We start from the raw sequence: 19,819 nt of genomic DNA, 5'->3' as shown, positions 1-19,819 counted from the left end.
GTGGCTATCCAAGCACAAGTTAACGAGCGTCCGTGCGGGATTGGACCAGGAATATAAATATTCTGCCGTTTTACTCTATCTAGTGCACAGCAATCATGCACAGAATTGTGGCACGTAGGCCAGTTGTTCATGCAAAGGCTTGGATACTCCATATTTTCATAACCTCTTTACAAGATACATCGAAAAAAATGCGGTAGGCCATTCCTTAGGGGAGCCCGGCCCTCTCACGCCCGCACTGGACCCCCCTGGCTTATACTGCCACCCTCGATACCTTGTAGACCCTGGCCGCCTCGCCCACAGGGCGTACGCAGTGGGACCGGTACTCCTGGCACCGCACGCACCCGGCGCAGACCTGCGCTTGGTCCTCCTCGCAGAAGAGCTGCAGCGGCTGCCCGTGCTTCTCTCAGTGGGCCTCCTCGGACACGCAGGGCCGCTTCACCAGGTTCACGATGTTCCCGAGCTCCCAGTTGGGCTGCAGGTCCCTCTTGAAGGAGGCCCAGCGGCAGCGGGGGCAGGGCAGGCAGCCGCCGGGGCCCTGCTCGCAGACCTCCACGCAGGAGCGGCAGAAGTTGTGCCCGCAGTCCACGGACACGGGGTTGCGGTAAAAGTCCAGGCAGATGCAGCAGGTGACCTCGCCCTTCAGGTCCGGGAAGCCGTTGGACGCCATTGTGGATGGACCAGGACACCTCCGGCCTTAGAGACAGAGACCCCTTGGTGCCTGATCTGAAGCACTCAATACTCGCGGGTCACGAGCGCACTTTGTTTATAAAGTGGAGCTGCGAAGTTCTGCTCGCGACCGTTCCTTTACACCCCCACCCAATCGTGTTCCATTTAACGTGCAGGTCTTTCCCACTGTATAAATGTATTTGCTGTAAGAAACAGCATAAATAAACTCGTCTGTGTCTGAGCCGTCGTTCACCCATAGCATATGTTAATTAGTAACGTGCTCCAGTTTCTGGGCAGTGGAATTGATGTTTTTTTTTTTAATTGTGTAGGCTTTTCTTCCCTGCTAAGGAAAATATTTTAATACGTCTTCAAGAATATTTAAATGTTCATAGCAGAAATGTTACCCAACCGACGAGGCAGCGTTCTTCCCAGTGAGGGTGGTAAACAAGACGTGCGCGCGCAAAATGAAACCTATCGTGGGGCGGGACTTCCGTTTTGTGAAGCCCGCGCCCACGGAGTACCTGGAGGAGCAGTGGTGACGCGGGGCTCCCATGCCCGAGGGAGAGCCCCGCGGAGGCTGCACCAGTCCGGAGTGCCGGTGAGCAGGGAAGGGGGGATGTCTGTATGTGTGCGTGTGTGTGTGTTATGAAAATATGTAGTATCCGAGCCTTTGCATGAACAACTGGCCTACGGGCCACAATTCTGTGCATAATTGCTCTGCACTAGATGTAGAGTAAAACGGCAGAATATTCGTATTCGTATTCCTGGTCCCATCACGCACGGACGCTCGTTAACTTGTGCTTGGATAGCCACAAGCTAGCACCAACAGATCCATGCCTTATTCTTGTCTCCAACACTTGTAGGTGTCCAGGTGACTGCAATACTTTCGGGGGAGCGACACGCATCGACTATACATGTAAACAATGCGAGATCATATGGGAATAATTAACAGAAGTTTCAAACGAGACACCTGCGAATCTCGAATGGCTTAGTTAGTTCTCCAAACTTACAAATGGGGAGAAAGTAGTCTTTTCAACTACCATGGAGCTGAACATGTGTATTATAGAGAGTTTACACAGCAGCAATGTGCTGAATATACATGGAACCAGCCAAACTGCCCAAAAACGGGACAAGCACTGACAAACTCAATCGTCCTCGCCATTCTAACAGGTAGGCTATGGTGTGTAGCCGTTCGGATCAGCTTTGGCAATGCCCCTTACTTAAAGTTAAATACATCCCCCCAGTTATTTCGTAGGCGCTCGCATCGTTCCTATAAACGAACACAACTACTTTTTATTTTTTTTACGTTGGCTACTCTGCACGCTAGCTTTTTTTTGTTACCGATTCGAGTTTGTTCGGACACTAAAAGAAGAACTTGCGAGAGAGAAACGGATGAAATGGGGGACTGGGTGTCACATTGGGTAACATGCTAAGACGGGTGGGGGCGAAAGCAACAGGGGTTGGACCACCAAGTAACAGCAGGAGGGAAGGGGACAAAATTACAGACAGCGCTGGAGATAAAGGAGAGAAATACAGTGGAGTAGTGCACAGGCGAGCACAGAAGGGTAGGCTGCGGGAGGAGAGGCCTGCTTACTGGAAACGGCAAAAAACGTCCTCATGGAGTGCCTTGCACAAAGTTCAGCTTGAAAAGCAAGCAGGGAAAGCAGAAAATGCCAGTGAAATTGATGGTAAAGAGGCAATGTTCCACAGGAGGGTCAGCCGAAAATTGACGACCTAGGGCACTAAAGAAACAGGGAAATAAGTGACAAAGAAAGCCAACCAAAGGGGAGTAGTCGGTGGGCTCCAATGCGCTCTATGGTTTTGGTACGCCACAATACGTCCTGCTCAAACCCGTGTAGTAGACTCGACCTAAAAGAAGAGTTTGATTGACCAGGTAGGAGGGCAGTCCCGGATATAGTTCCAGTAATCTATTCTTCTCTGTAATGACCCACTAACTATAGAATGATTCGACACGGTTACGAGAAAGCAGTTCATGAAGATGTTAGACTCAATTCGTGCACTTTAGGAGCCCCTTTTTACATAGCAAATGACACGACAAAGGAATTCACACGACTGCTTTTCTGTGCTTCAGTAAATATCTATGGAGCAAACAAAATACTTTTTTTATATAGTTGTTAATATCCATTATCACTTTACATCGTTTTAATTGTGATTCCACTTGATTTTCATCGAGGCGAAATGTTTCTTATCAATTGAAAGTGGAATATTTAAACTAAAGTGCTGCTATGGGACACAGACGAGGTGGTTTGTTTTTTCTTAGAACATTTTGGAAGGAAGGATGCAATTTAGAGTATTTTAGATTTACTTTTATCTCTGGTTGTAATTGTTTTAAAAGAAACATTAAAATGAATGCACTGGAGAGCCGTAACACTAACACTACAAATATGAGCAATTAAAATGAATGCACTGGAGAGCCGTAACACAAACACTAAAAATATGAGTAGTGCATTCAGGATGAGCCAGCCAATAAAATTGAACGAGCAAGCAGAAAAAGTATTTTCGTAACGTTGCGGCATTAAATGAAGCTGAGCGCATGCTTTACCTGGTTGACTTTTAGCGTCAGATTTCTCAGTAGGCATTGGAGTACATATATTGACTCGCTACAAAGAAGTATAGGTCAGGAGGATTTTTTTCTTGAATTGTTACCATGTTCTTGACGACCATCTATTTTTCACATAGGGCACCCCCCTTTTTAGGTCGAGCGTAGACAGCACTTGCACTGTTTGGAAGATCTGTTGTAAAGTACATAAAGTGTCATCTGGAGATTATCCCTAGGACTGGTCTGCTTCCACTTTAGCTTAGGGACTTTTTTCTGTTCAACTGCTTCTATTTAACTTTCTTGATAGACAACAACCAGTAAAGGTCGGTACAATACCAGGAACACTTTAGCATTCCCTAGATTACAGGCCATATCACCTTGTATTCAATGAGCACCCATAGACAATATATTTTTTCCCCAAATCTTGTATTTTCAGTGATGTGACCAATGAAGGGGCTGCTTTTTATATTAAAAATAGAGCTTTGGACATTACAATTTCCTGCTGATAAGCAGTATTTCTCTCAGTGTTCCCATACCTGGCGTGTTCTGCAATTTGGTGCGTACTTTCCCTCCATTTTAAAGAGCAGTAGATATTTCAGCACCCAGGATAATGTGCTGCATAGCTTAATACATATACGGTCCCAAAGACTAGACTGATTGCATTGCTAATGCTTGTTCTGATATAGTTACCAGCTATCATAGCCACTAGAATTAGACTGCACATTTGCAAAAGTTATAACTATTGACATTGTCATACACAATGCCAATAACTCAAACTTTAATGCTGCGAGACCTATTGCATTGTAAATGCTTGTTGGGATCAGTTACCATCTCAACTTGTGGGTCAGTTTGCAACCCCAATTGCAATCGGAAACCATTGTTACATTCCTTTCCAAATCAGAAATAGACACCCCTTTCACACCCTACCTATTGGTGACTCAAAAATAATTGCAAAAAATATTTTATGACTCATAAAGAATATTTCTACTCTTAAAAGGGCATTTCTATATAAAAGTCTTTGTGGTCTCAAACCCAGTGATTTAGTGAATCCAGGGTTTGTGTTTGCAAATGGATTTGTACATCAGTCCTTATATTTCCTTCTCTGCCACTGCCAATCAACAGTTGCACCTCACTTGAAACCCATCTTAAATTTACACCCACGGAAATTCCATCTACTGTTGTGCCAATTACATTGCAGACAAGGTGTTTGTGAGTTTTGCACAGGCCTGCAGTATATGTTTAATTATAAAAGCTGAATAAAAATCAACCCTCTTTTTTTGATTTACCTACATCTTTATCCCCAAACCCATATCGCTTCAACTTGCCTAATGATCCTTCAGTCTACACTAGCTCCCTCCCAAACAGATCTCCTTTCACCCATGTTGTCTTATTCCGCTGAATAAAGTTGGATGGAGACAGTGATAAATCCTCCCAGTCTGTAGGCCTGATTTACAAAGAGGCAGGTCACAATTAGTGGTCACAAAAGTTTCACTATTTGTGACCTGCATGTTATGCAACCTTTGTACCAACAGGTAATGTCGCAAAATATCTCCAGTAGTTATGCCTGTGTATAAATATTAATTAGGCAGGTTTGTTTCTATTTGCGACCTCCTGTAATTGGCTACAAACAGAGATGGTGGTGTGCAAGAAACTGCAGACAACCATACCTGTTTTGCATTCCCAAATGGGAAACATTTTTTTAAAGCAGCAAGTATTCTTTAAATGAACGGGTGCCATTTAACAAAGATGTTATCCCTTTGGGTATATATTGGGTAGAGCTGGCGGTGGTCCTATTGATCACTGCTTCCTCCTTCCGAGGGCACCCAACATTATTCTCAAAGGGAAATCTGCCAAAATGGGACAGCTTTCCCTTTGCAATCAGTTACCACCTTCATTGGTCACTATTCAATGATTTGTAAGCACAACTGGAGATGCAAACTATTGATCTATACTTTAAGGAATCAATCAATCAGCATTTGTAGAGCAAGTTACTGTAACCCTTGGTGTCATCTGCGTGTTGGGATGCGAGGTCTGCGTCAAAACGCAGGTCTTGAGGAAACAGGGGGAAGAGGGAAGGAACGAGCAGAAAAAGGCAAAACAGAGGGCGTAAAGACGAGCAGAAAGGGCAAAACAGAGAGAAAAAAAACAAGCAGAAAAGGCAAAACACAGCAGAAGAGGGCTAAATAGTGGGCAGAAAACAAGCAGAAAATGCCAAACGGAGGGCAGAAAATCGAACAGAAAAGGCACAACAGAGGGCAAAAAATCAAGCAGAAAAGGCAAAACAGCAGGCAAAAAAACTAGCTGAAAAAGGGAGAACAGAGGGTGAAAAAGGGAAAACAGAGTGCAGAAAAAGCAAAACAGCAGAAGAGGACAAAACAGATCACAATTAGGAGGAAGCGCCACTTTCATGCTTCTTTGTTATTGCACTTTGGCACCTAGTTTGTCAGTCGTAAATTATTTTCTGATTCATAAAATAGGATTAGTAGATAGCAAAAAGCCATTTTATTGTCACGCTTCCTATGATTTTGCAAATCGCAGGGTTTGCGACAGCCAAATGGCTTTGTGCATCAGGCTCCTTTATCCCTGGTGATCCATGTATGTTTCATTGCCCTTCCTTTGCCTTCCTTCCTCATCAGCAACAGCACCATCCCACACACACATTTATATATAACCCACAATACCTCTGACTGTTAGCTTGTGCATTCTGCCCAGAAAAAAAATGCCTCTCCTTATTACACACTTCATTGCCCTAGACCCCATGTGCTGAGTGTCTGTCCCTCCTCTGCAGGCTTAGCTTCCTTCAACAGAAAGCATATCCTTTATTGCCTCATTGTCTCACTGACTCCCCTTTCTTGGTTACCCCATCATTAGCCTTTGTGTGTGAACAGGAATGCATTGTTACAGTATGTCAGCAGCCTGGAAGAAAACAACATATGTATATAATTTTCAATCATCCCTTCCCTTCTGGCTACACTACAAATTTCCCATTATCCCAATAATCCCCCTATAATCACAGCTAGGTGTTAGCAATGCTCAGCCTATTGATGCCCATCACACAGAGGTGGGTGGGCCATCAGGGCCAGGATGAGGAGCAGCAGGACTAGCCGTAAGGGCCATTGCTGGTCAGTGATTGGAGCAGCACATCCCTACCCCTCTTCCTCCTTCTAGGCGTAGTTCATGGTCTGTAGCCAAGCAGTACAAGGACACTGGTCACTGAAAAAGGCCCTGGGAAGCACAGTAATGCCGTCTTTTATTACTAGACTGAAGCAGATAACCATGATCAACAAGAAACTTGGCTGTACCCGGAAGGGATGAGCATCATAAAGGGAAACAGAGTCCTTCTCCATTACCACGTCCAGTTGTTCTCCAAAGAAGCACAGCCCTTGTAAGGCAAGCTTTTAGAACTGAGGGACATATTTACAAAAAAAATCATGCAGCGCAACAAGTCATCTTGCTGCGCTGTGTGACAGAGAAAGGGCACTAATGTGCTGTATTTAAAAGAATATGACGCATTCCTGTCCTTGTCTCTGCACTGGCCCCACTGTGGCAGCCTAGCACCAAAGCAAGCACCATTGCACCATAGTGCAAGGGTGCCTCTGTTGCAGACTGGATTGTTTTTGTGCAGGAAGGGACACCTTCCTGCATAAAAACAATGCCGGAAGGCACATTCCTCTTTCTATGTGTGCTGCATAATACAGCAGACATAGAAAGAGGAAGTAACGAGGAGAAATAAAGATATTTCTCCTTGGTACCCTTCCCCTGGGATGGCATAGGATTATGGCGCATTCCGAGGTGTACAAGTTCTTGTAAATCTGGAAATGTGTCAAAGTCCATGAGAGTTGCGTGGGAACACCCATGCAATGCCTATGGATCGCCTACCAAGGGCAGAGTAGCACAACGCAGTGATTTGTGCTGCATTGCGCTACTCCAGATTTATGAAGCCACTTAGACCCAACCAAAGTGGCTTTGCATGGCTTCATAAATCTGTCGTAGAGGTTTGCATTGCACATGTACGACGTTGCATGGTGCAAACGTGGCACAAGCGTCTCATAAATATGCCCTGAGTTCTTCAGAATCTCATCTGTATGTCTATATGTCTCTTGTCCACAGCAGCCATTGTGGTACCACTGGTGCACCAGATGCTAGCTCTGGCACATGATTAGTATCGATGTCAATGTAACGACAAAGCTGCACACCTTTAAATTACAAACCTTCTGAACATGCAATGTCTATCTGCATGCAGCATCTGGAGCCCTCTGAGAAAGGAAAGTGTGTTGTTAAACATCTCTAATGTACCCCACAGCATTCAGTCAAGTGGTTCAAGGGAGGCATTGTGGTCAGAGGCAGATTTAAACATCATCCTGTATAGTACCAGATAATGGATTCTAAGCACCATCAGAAAAAATGGGTGCGTGTGAAACAAAGTGCCAGTTTGTCTAGACCACATGTACTCATAGTACGGCCCGCGGCCCGGCAAGCCTTCCCTGGCGGCCCGCGGACCTTGCAGACATTTACCAGTGTGACTTGGAGACTCTGCTGCTCTGTGGGGGCCAGCCAAAGTCAGAGTGGAGCTGCAGCGCTAAAAGGTGAAATACAACAAACAGGCAGGGTGAGATGACGGAGAGGGAGGGAGGGAGACAGAGGGAGAGGGAGGGAGGGAAAAGGAGGGAGAGAGAGGGGGACAGAAAAGGGAGACAGAGGGAGAGGGAGGGAGGGAAAGGGAGAGAGAGGGAAAGGGAGTCAGAGTGAGGGAGGGAAAGGGAGACAGAGAGAAAGTGAGGGAGGGAAAGCGAGACAGAGGGAGAGTGAGGAAGGGAAAGGGAAACGGAGACAGTGTAGCGATCACACTAACAGGCACGAGGAAGAAGAAGTGCATTTTCATTACGCTTCCCAAATGGAAGAACTACTGGTACCAGAAGGCAATGCGGCGCCAGAAACCAGGGAAGTGGGCGGACGCTATATAGGTTCCTCCCAATCACCAGACCAGTGCTTGTCAATGTTGTTCCTGAGACTGCTCCGTGTCCTTTACAGTGGATGCCTGTTTTCTATTGCGCCGATGGAGAGACCTGTGAGGTTGGCGTTCCTGTGTTTACCATCGCCGACGAAGAGCCAGCGTGGTCAGAATCCGAGGGTGTTCCAGCGCCGACGAAGAGCCAGCGCGGTCAGAGTCTGAGAGTGTTCCAGCGCCGACGAAGAGCCAGCGCGGTCAGAGCCCTTACACGCGTCTCGCCGGACAAGAGCCTGCAAGGTCCCAGTCACCGCGGAGTTGGTGTACAAGCCGTATTCTGCAAACTGCAAGTATCGAGAGGAGCGCGGGATCGCCTCCTTATTTCCGTTGTGTTTGTTTTTTGGTTTTCATATCAGCCTGAACATCCGTGGTGCAACGTGCGTGGGGGATTGCCTGTTTACCCTGTTACCTCCCGACGTACGAGTAAAGAGGAAGATTACTGAATCTGTTTCCTACTTATCCACAAGAAGTATTGTGGTGATGCTTAGACGTGCTGTTAACGTCTAACTTTAGATATCGCTGCTACCTATTAACAAACATAGTCGAGGTGAATGCAAACATTGAGAAGTGACGTAACTTCTTATACACTTTTGGCCATCCTATTTGCTTCTAATTCTCCTGAGTTCTCTACGGGAAGAAGAAGAAAAGATATTGGTGAGTTGAGCTATAAAGGGGACTACGGGAAGGGCAACAACAGTATAGGTACTAAGAGCCTGTTGTTTGTCTTTTCCTCCACTTGCAGTACTGTCAATCCCTATGCCTACTGTGGTAGCTTTGACCTGAGAAAGGCGAGGAACCAAAGACGTCCTCTGATCATTCACCTCGCGGCCTCCTTCCAGATTCCCTCACACAGTGGTGAATTACCCAGTGTTGAGAGTTATATGGGGAGAGGCTTTGAGGACTATCGTCTTGTTGTCTCTGCTGGCCCTTGGAGCAAGGTTAGTGGCGCATGCGTGTTCTTGCGCTGCTTGCAATCACGACAGATTGACAAGCCCAAGAATACTGTCCAGCCTAGACGATGGATACGAATGCGGTCCTTACCTCCTTACTGGAAAGCTTTTCAAACTTGCAGCAAGAAGTCCAGACCTCTAGAGCAGAGAATCAAGCTCTGTATAAGGAAGTGGCGGATTTGCGTAAAGACATGTCTGATCTTGCACAAAGAGACCCAGTTGTTAAACCATTGTTGAGACCAGCCACTTTGCCCCCACCTTCTTCCTTCCCGTCAGGGGGTTCCTTTGTGGCTCCTTCCACCTCTACCGAGACTAATCCTACCGTACACATCATACAGAACCAGGGTATACCTCTAGCTCCGCCCGAAAGATTCTACGGAGACCCCAGAAAATTCGAAACATTCTTGAACCAATGTCGTCTTCATTTCTTATGTAAACCCATGGTGTTTCAGGATGAGGCGTCCAAAACAGCATTCATGATGTCTTATATGGGAGGGAATGCGTCCAGTTGGACGATCCCTTTACTGGAACGGGATGATCCTGTACTTCGGAATTTCTCAGAATTTTGTCTTGAGCTACGGAAGTTGTTTGCCAGAAAGTCTCACATGATGTCTTTGGACCGGGAATTAATGACTTTACGACAAGGGTCGCAAGACCTCTTGTCTTATATTACCACGTTTAATCGCCTTATAGTGGAGACGGATTGGCCAGTTCAAAAAAGGATATCCTTGTTTTATCAGGGGCTGAGGAGTGAACTGAAGGACGTATTGGCACAAGTGGTGCAACTACCGTCCACCTGCGAGGAACTCATTGATTTAACGGTCCAACTTGATCACCGATTGTTGGAACGGAAGGGGGATCGAAGTAGGGGTGACTACCGGTTCTCATACCCCTTGGTCAGAACCCGACAAGGGGGTGAAGAAAAGGCCAAAGTACCAGATAGTCCTGAACCAATGCAGATCGGGGGGATCCGTGGTCCACTCACCAAAGAAGAAAAGGACAGGCGAAGAAGACTCAAACTTTGTCTTTATTGCGGTAAAAGTGAACATTTCATAAATGATTGCCGAGCTAGAAATTACGTTCCGGGAAAAACCCCTCTTCCCAGAGTACAGGCCACTTCGAGAATGGACGAGCCGACGGAAAACTAAAGGTCTCGGATCAGTTAGAGACCTCTGATTCGAGACACCCATCTACCATGGTCTCCCCTTTTGTAGCGAATACCCTTCATCCTGCGGTCGCCCATATGAATGTCAGCGTATCCTTATGGATCACGACTCAGGAGTCTTTACTAGTAGATGCCCTGCTGGATTCAGGGGCTACTGGAAATTATATCGATCGAGAATATGCCCTTCGAATGGGCATTCCATGTGAAAAGAAACAAAAACCTGAAACCGTCAAGGCAGTGGACGGAACGGTCCTTTCTTCAGGACCAGTCGTATCTCATACCCTTCCACTACGGATGGAATTTGGGAAGGAGCACAGTGAAAACATTCAGTTCGATCTCATTGATGCACCGCAATTCCGTCTTATTCTGGGAATGCCCTGGCTCACCTTACACGATCCTGTGGTGAGTTGGTCCTCTAGAACAGTCAGTATGACGTCTGATTATTGCAGGGAGCATTGTCAGTGTCAGGCTACCTATAGCTACACACCCGACCCATCACCTGCTACGTACTTAGCAAACTCTTGTACAGTCGACCAGTTCTGTTGTGCCACGACATTGCCAGAAGAGTACCTAAAGTATAGTGCTCTGTTCGACAAACAAAAAGCCACCCAATTGCCTCCCCACCGGGCATATGACTGCCGCGTAGACCTTGTCCCTGGAGCAGACATTCCTTGTAGTCGAGTGTATGCCTTAACGGAGAAAGAGACACAGTATCTGAAGACCTACATCGATGAAAACCTGGCTACTGGATTTATAAGACATTCCACCTCCCCTGCCTCATCACCCATGTTCTTCATTCCAAAGAAGGACTGTGAAGAATTGAGACCCTGTATTGACTACAGAGCCATAAATAAAGTGACGATCAAGAACAGATACCCTCTCCCCCTGATTCCAGTCTTAATGGACCAGTTAAAAGGCGCTCGATACTTCACCAAACTTGATCTCTGCGGAGCATACCATCTAGTGCGCGTGAAACAGGGGGATGAGTGGAAAACCGCGTTCAGAACCAAATTTGGCCTCTATGAGTATAGGGTGATGCCTTTCGGTCTCTGCAACGTCCCAGCAGCTTTCTAGTACTTTATGGATGAGGTTTTAAGGGGGTGCTTGGAATCCTTTTGCATAGTGAACATAGATGATATTTTGGTGTATTCCGTGTCTTATTCTGAACACATATCACATGTAAAGACCGTATTGGACAGATTGCAACAGAATTCCCTGTATGCTAAGTTGGAGAAATGCCTATTTCATGTACAAGAAGTGGCTTTTTTGGGGTATGTCATTGACGCCCAAGGGTTCAGGATGGACATGAATAAGGTTGAAGCCATTTTGTCATGGAAGACGCCTAGAAACGTAAAATCAGTGCAGAGCTTCCTTGGCTTTGCCAACTACTATCGGAGATTTGTTCAGGATTTCTCCAAGACCATACAACCTATCACGGCACTCCTGCGAAAGAATGCTCCATTCATATGGGGAGAGGAAGCAGAAAGTTCCTTTCAGCTTCTGAAAAAGAAGTTCACACAAGCACCTGTCCTACGACATCCAGACCCCCAACTGCCGTTCATTCTGGAAACCGACGCTTCGCAGTATGCTCTTGGGGGAGTGCTGTCACAAAGACACCCTTCCACAGGACAGCTTCACCCTGTGGCGTATTACTCGAAGAAACTCACTCCATGTGAAGTTAGTTACACCATTACGGACAAAGAACTTCTTGCCATTAAAAGAGCATGTGAAGAGTGGAGACATTATCTTCTAGGGGCCTTGCATACAGTGGAAATAATTACAGATCATCGTAATTTGTTGTTTCTAAAGACAGCGAAAGCATTGACTCCTCGCCAGCTAAGGTGGACTCTCTTCTTTTCCGACTTCGATTTCGTGATTAAGTTCAGACCGGAACACGCAACGGGAAAGCAGATGCCCTCTCGCGGCTTGGGGATGAGGAGACAGCTGCCCCCACAGAACCACCGTCCATCCTTAAGGAGACACACATTCTGGAGGACACAGTAGCCTTAATCACCTCCAAGGATTTTCTGGAGGATTGCAAAGTTGCCCTGTCTGTTTTGGATGTTCCTTCCTGGATACAAGAAGATCCAGCGCATCACTGTGAGAAAGACCAACTTGCATACCATTACCATGCATTGTACATACCCCAAAGCGTTTTACAACTACAGGTGTTACAATGGGCTCATGACTCAGGGCATACATAAAACCATTGCCACAGTGGAACGATCGTTTTGGTGGCCTAGTCTTAGAGCCGACGTGAAAGAATACGTCAAGAATTGTGCTGTTTGCGCCCAAGGGAAGTCTAGTCATGCTAAACCTTCAGGTCTGCTACAACCGTTGCCGATACCACCCAAACCCTGGCATACCGTGTCTATGGACTTCATTGTGGAGATGCCCCCTTGCGAAGGCCAAACCGTTATATTGGTGGTAGTTGATCATCTCACGAAAATGGAACATTTTATATCCTTGCCCGGTCTACCCTCCTCATTTGAATTGGCTAAGGTGTTCCTGCAACATGTCGTGCGGATGCATGGCTTGCCAAGTGTGTTGATAACAGATCGTGGTTCACAATTCACTTCCCATTTCTGGAAGGCTCTATGTACATTGCTCCAAATCGATGCACGCCTCTCCACTAGTTACCATCCGCAAACGGATGGAAAAACGGAAAGGCTAAATCAAACACTCGAACAATACCTCCGTTGTTTTACATTGCAAAGCACCGCTGACTGGACCACCCTTTTGTGGTTGGCGGAGTTCGCCTATAATAATGCTGTACATTCCACCTTGGGATGCTCCCCGTTCTTTTGCTTGTATGGTTTTCATCATAACATGCTTCCCTTTGAGTGGCCTGCTACCTCATTGGTACCTACTGTTCAGGAACATCATGCTCATCTTAGGGCTATCTTGATTGACGCTAGACATTGCTTGGAAAATGCCCAAAAGGCCCAGAAGCGTTATGCAGATACAAATCGCTCCTTAGAGCCTGAGTATAAAGTGGGGGATAAAGTGTGGCTATCTACACGGAACCTGCATTTGAAGGGAATCAGTAAACTGAAGCCAAAGTTTATTGGTCCCTATAGTATCAGTGAGGTGATAAATCCGGCAGCCATGAATCTTTCTCTCCCTGTGTCATGGTCGATACATCCTGTGTTTCACGTGTCGCTTCTTCGCCCATGCCTTCCTGATGTCCGGGTGCCGGACCGCCCTCAACCTCTGGAGATCGAGGGACAGGCTGAGTACGAGGTTGCATCTATCTTAGGCTCCCGGATGGTGCGAGGTAGAATCTAATATCTGGTTGATTGGAAAGGGTTTGGCCCTGAGGACCGTACCTGGGAACCTATTACCAATCTTCATTGTCCTGACTTATTGGCGCAGTTCCATGAAAAGTACCCTGGGAAACCTGGTCGTCCGCCGGGACGGCGGTCCTCGAGAGGGGGTACTGTAGCAATCACACTAACAGGCACGAGGAAGAAGTGCATTTTCATTACGCTTCCCAAATGGAAGAACTACTGGTACCAGAAGGCAATGCGGCGCCAGGAACCAGGGAAGTGGGCGGACGCTATATAGGTTCCTCCCAATCACCGGACCAGTGCTTGTCAATGTTGTTCCTGAGACTGCTCCGTGTCCTTTCCAGTGGATGCCTGTTTTCTATTGCGCCGACGGAGAGACCTGTGAGGTTGGCGTTCCTGTGTTTACCATCGCCGACGAAGAGCCAGCGTGGTCAGAATCCGAGGGTGTTCCAGCGCCGACGAAGAGCCAGCGCGGTCAGAGTCTGAGAGTGTTCCAGCGCCGACGAAGAGCCAGCGCGGTCAGAGCCCTTACACGCGTCTCGCCGGACAAGAGCCTGCAAGGTCCCAGTCACCGCGGAGTTGGTGTACAAGCCGTATTCTGCAAACTGCAAGTATCGAGAGGAGCGCGGGATCGCCTCCTTATTTCCGTTGTGTTTGTTTTTTGGTTTTCATATCAGCCTGAACATCCGTGGTGCAACGTGCGTGGGGGATTGCCTGTTTACCCTGTTACCTCCCGACGTACGAGTAAAGAGGAAGATTACTGAATCTGTTTCCTACTTATCCACAAGAAGTATTGTGGTGATGCTTAGACGTGCTGTTAACGTCTAACTTTAGATATCGCTGCTACCTATTAACAAACATAGTCGAGGTGAATGCAAACATTGAGAAGTGACGTAACTTCTTATACACTTTTGGCCATCCTATTTGCTTCTAATTCTCCTGAGTTCTCTACGGGAAGAAGAAGAAAAGATATTGGTGAGTTGAGCTATAAAGGGGACTACGGGAAGGGCAACAACAGTATAGGTACTAAGAGCCTGTTGTTTGTCTTTTCCTCCACTTGCAGTACTGTCAATCCCTATGCCTACTGTGGTAGCTTTGACCTGAGAAAGGCGAGGAACCAAAGACGTCCTCTGATCATTCACCTCACGGCCTCCTTCCAGATTCCCTCACACAGTGGTGAATTACCCAGTGTTGAGAGTTATATGGGGAGAGGCTTTGAGGACTATCGTCTTGTCGTCTCTGCTGGCCCTTGGAGCAAGGTTAGTGGCGCATGCGTGTTCTTGCGCTGCTTGCAATCACGACAGACAGAGGGAGAGGGAGGGAGGGAAAGGGAGACAGAGGGAGAGGGACGGAGGGAAAGGGAGGGAGTCAGAGAGGGAGGGAGGGAGAGAGAGGGGGAGGGAAAGGGAGACAGAGGGGGAGGGAGGGAGGGAGGGAAAGGGAGAGAGAGGGAGATAGACGGAGGGAAAGGGAGGCAGAGTGGGGGAGGTAAAGGGAGACAGAGGGGGAGTGAGGGAGGGAAAGGGAGACAGAGGGGGAGTGAGGGAGGGAAAGGGAGGCAGAGGGAGAGGGATGGAGGGAAAGGGAGGGAGACAGAGGGAGAGGGAGACAGAGGGAGAGGGAGGGAGGGAAAGGGGGGAGATGGAGAAGGAGACAGAGGAAGAAGGAGGGAGGGAGAGGGAGGGAGGGAAAGAGAGTAAGAGGGAGGGAGGGAAAGGGAGGCAGAGTGAGGTAGAGAAAGGGAGACAGAGGGAGAGTGAGGGAGGGAAAGAGAGGGAGAGAGAGGGAGAGGGAGGGAAGGAAAGGGAGGCAGAGTGAGGGAGGGAAAGAGAGACAGAGCAAGAGTGAGGGAGGGAAAGGGATATAGAGACAGAGTGAGGTAGAATGAGGGAGGGAAAGGGAGACATAGTGAGGGAGGGAAAGGAAGACAGAGGGCGAGTGCGGGAGGGAAAGGGTGACAGAGGGACAGGAAGGGAGAGTGAGGGAGGGAAAGGGAGTGAGAGGGGGAGGATGACAGAGGGAGAGGAAGGAAGGGAAAGGGGGAGCGGGGAGGGAGACAAAGAGGGAGGGAGGGAAAGGGAGACATAGGAAGAGGGAGGGAAAGGGAAGGAGAGGGGGAGGGAAAGGGAGGCAGAGTGAGGGAGGGAAAGGGAGACAGAGACAGAGTGAGGGAGGGAAAGGGAGACCGAGACAGAGTGAGGGAGGGAAAGGGAGGGAAAGGGAGACAGAGGGAGAGTAGGGGAGGGAAAGGGAGACAGAGGGAGAGTGAGGGAGGGAAAGGAAGACAGAGGGAGAGGGACAGAGGGAAAGGGGGGGAGAGGGAGGGTAAGGGAGGAAGAGGGGGAGGGAGGGAAAGGGAGGGAGACAGAGGTAGAGGGAGACAGAGGGAGGGAGGGAAAGAGAGGGGGAGGGTGGGAGGGAGAGGGAGGGAGGGAGGGAGAGGGAGGGAAAGGGAGGCAGAGTGAGGGAGGGAAAGGGAGACTGAGGTAGAGTGAGGGAGGGAAAGGAAGACAGAGGGAGAGTGAGGGAGAGTGAGGGAGAGAAAGGGAGACAGAGGGAGAGGGAGGGAGGGTAAAGGAGGGGGAGGGAGAGGGAGGGAGGGGAGGGAGAGAGAGGCAGGGAAGGAAAGGGAGGGAGAGGGAGAGTGTGGGAGGGAAAGGGAGACAAAAGGAGAGTGAGGGAGGGAAAGGGAGACAGATGGATAGTGAGGGAGGGAAAGGGAGACAGATGGAGAGTGAGGGAGACAGAGTGAGGAGGGAAAGGGAGACAGAGTGAGGGAGACAGAGGGAGGGAGAGGGAGAGAGAGAGAGAGAGAGAGAGCGGGAGAGAGATATAGAAAGAGAGCAAGAGAGCGAGAGAGAGATGTGTGTATGCCAGGTCTGGTGGCTCAGTGGACGAAGGTTTCCGCTGCAGGGACCAGTGATCAACCTCATGGTCAGTATTTTTTTGTTGCTCTAGCCCCGCCCCTTCCCCACTGACCCCGCCCCCACTGGTGCGGCTCTCGGACACAAACCACACTGTAAATTTGGCCGCTGAGAGAAAGTTTGTGAGTACCCATGGTCTAGACCCTTCAGTCCTCTGGATGACATCATGTAAATGTGGCAGGAGCGGGAGTCAAGGTGCTGTCTGAACAAAGGCCCTAGGACGTTGAAAAGTGTTTTCACTTCATTTAATTAGGTCTGGAATGAGCAAGAGGGATAAGCTGGTAATAGCCATTACTACTGACCTGTTTGTCTTTCCCACAGACACGTGTTGTTTATCTGCAACTTTCTCACTTCATCTGAGTTGTACCCTGTGCTTCTCAAGTGCATCTTCGCGCTTAGCCCTGTCCCAATCGAGACTCTGGCTGAGCCCCGCTGCTTATTTTAGGGTATTCTCGGCCTTACCTTTGTGCGGTTTGCTTCTATCTTTGATGTGGCTTTCTCTTACACACTGCCTTCTTTGTAGCATGTCATTTAATAGAAGACAAAATGACAAAATAATACAAACCTACCTGAGTGCCCAAATAGTCGAACCCTTATATAGAAGAAACACAATTTAACAGACATACAGTTTGTCAAACACATTAGAAACAAACCTAAGAACAGTGTATATAATATGTGTTAAAACGTTGCTTTCATAAGGAAAAAAAATTGGCTCAATAGCGAACCCCAGTTAGATTACATGGTTTAAAATTAAAGTGCATTAAAATACTAAAATATTAGGTGTAGCATGGGGTTAAAGGGAGGAATGAGGGTATGGAAGGCCCCGCCCCCCACACACAAAGATGGAAAAACGGAGTACAGCGGGGAAAATAAACTAAACAAACTAAGAGGTAAGAAGGACTTGGAAGATGAAGGTAGAAAGGAATTGGGAGGGGAAACAAACACCAGAAAGAGTAAAAAAAGATGTGGGAATAAGCACCTGGAACTGCAGTTCTAAAAATATTTGCCGTGCCACCGCATGATAGGATGCAGGAAGATGGGCGAAGAGAAAAAGGGATATATTCAACCCTTGTAGATAAACCACCTTAAGGAACCAATTTTCAAGATTAATGGCATTTACTCTTTTAAAAAAGCATTTGAAGGGCAATTTGAAAAAAGACATGCATTGGATTGGTTTCTAGCAAATGATAAATGACATTCATGTTGAAAATCTCATTAAACAGTTTCAGTTAAATGGTTTCTCTGAAGAGATATTCAATGAAATAGGATTTCTATTAAATCGCATACAACCACCTTTCTTCGACCTTATATCGCCAGTCTGGATTCTGTGTTTAGAACCGTGTGCTATATTCATGCTCATTTTTTAAAACACCGAGTACAGCTTCGTATGAATTTAGTAAACAGATTTCTGCCAAGACGAATCATGTGTCCTGAATCTGAAGTATGCTTCATCATTTCTTCAAGTCATGCATCTGTTCAATCAAATAGGCCATAGTTGTAATTATTTCGTTCGTGAGTTCTATCTAGGGCAGAGTGCAAGTACTGCTGAGTCATCATCTGTACATTGAGTCCAACTTCTGTCTTTGTCAGGGGCGCTTGAGTTTTTTTCTAGAACGCGGTCAGTCACATTCTGAAGGCCAAGTCTGAATATCGCATTGGTCAGAGGCCTACATACCAGTTTGAAAGTACTGTCTAACTTATTGTGCTGACACTAGGTTTTGCTCTGTCACAATCTGCTTGCTGCTCTGAGTCCAGGATCTGCTTAGTCAGATTTTTCATGGTGAGTGCCAGTTTTTTGCTGAGTCAGATTAGTTCAGCCTACTTCAGAGCCCGGGTTCAGTATACTATGGAGAGTTCAGTATTGTTTTACACAGGCAGAAAATCGATTGCAAAAATATTGTGCAGGTAAGTCAATGTAGGTAAGAATAGGTTCACTACACTTAACTACATACATATGTACCATGATGATATATATCTCTTCCATTCATGTCGTGCACACAAACTAAGAATCTGGGCCTGGCAAGGAGGAACGAGTGCACAAGGATTCTCCATTTCAGGAGAAGCGCGACAGGTGGCGGCAGGGAGAGGAGCACGCTCCCCTCCATGGAGGCTGAGGCAGAGCGCGAGGCGTCCTCACCTGAGCTCAGCAGCTGCAAGGGTGCAACAGAGACACATTCACTGGCACAGCTAGGCAGAGGTGCACAGTGCAACTGTGGCACGGAGAAACATTCAGTGACACTGGGACAGAGAGACATACTCATGTACACTGGGCAGGGACGCATGTTTAGTGCCACTGGGACAGAGAGACATACTCATGGACACTGTACATGGAGACAGGCACGGTCATTGACAATGGGGCAGGAAGACATACTCAAGGACAAAGGGCAGGGGCACCTTCATAGGTACTGGGGCAGTCAGATGTACTCATGGACACTTGAGTGGAGAGACAGGTTCTTTGACACTGGGTCAGATAGACATACTCATGGACACTGGGCAGGGAGGCAGGCTCGTTCAGTGGCACTGGGACAGTCAGACGCATTCATTAACACTGGACGGGGAGACACGTCCGTTGACACTGGGACAAGGAGACATACTCACGGACACTGGGCAGGGAGGCAGGGTGCCCAAACAAGAAGGTACGGACCTTAACATTGAAATAAAGCGACACTGTCCTATAGTCCAAGACAGGGAGACATTAACACACTGGGCATGGAGACATAACCACCAACAATTGGACAGAGCGACTGCACTCAGTCTCCAGCCTGTATGACACCCTGGAACCGCCAAGCACCCCAGCACCATGGCTGCCCCAGCACTGCCAGATCACGCCTAGGTCAGCGATAAGCTATGCAGATATCTAGTAGCAATGGGGCATAACAGCTCTGGAAAGCACAGGGGACCCTGACTCTGGGACAGGAGCAGTGAGGCCGAGCAAACCCAAACACAACGTGATAGAGCCCCCGCATGCCCTCCGGAAAGCTCAAAGTGCTACGAGGCTACAACTGCATAACGACGCTATATAAAAGCAAGGAATAACATGTTGCAAAATCGCATAAGGTTTCTTTCTTTCCGTCAAATGTGTTCTGCTTTACAACATTATTACAGTTGTAATCTTGGCACCCAATGGGGTCCTATGCATTGTTGAGTAATCCATGTAGGTCTGTCTCTCCAGATGGCCTGGTTGGACTGACAAAGTTCTTTAAACGTGCCCCTTAAAGGCTGATTATTCCTGTATTTTTTGTTAACTGCCACTTTC

This window comes from Lissotriton vulgaris, chromosome 2_1 (assembly GCF_964263255.1).
Source record: "Lissotriton vulgaris chromosome 2_1, aLisVul1.2, whole genome shotgun sequence".
Lineage (NCBI taxonomy): Eukaryota > Metazoa > Chordata > Amphibia > Caudata > Salamandridae > Lissotriton > Lissotriton vulgaris.
The sequence above is the reverse complement of the archived record's forward strand: the minus strand, read 5'-3'. Positions refer to the sequence as shown.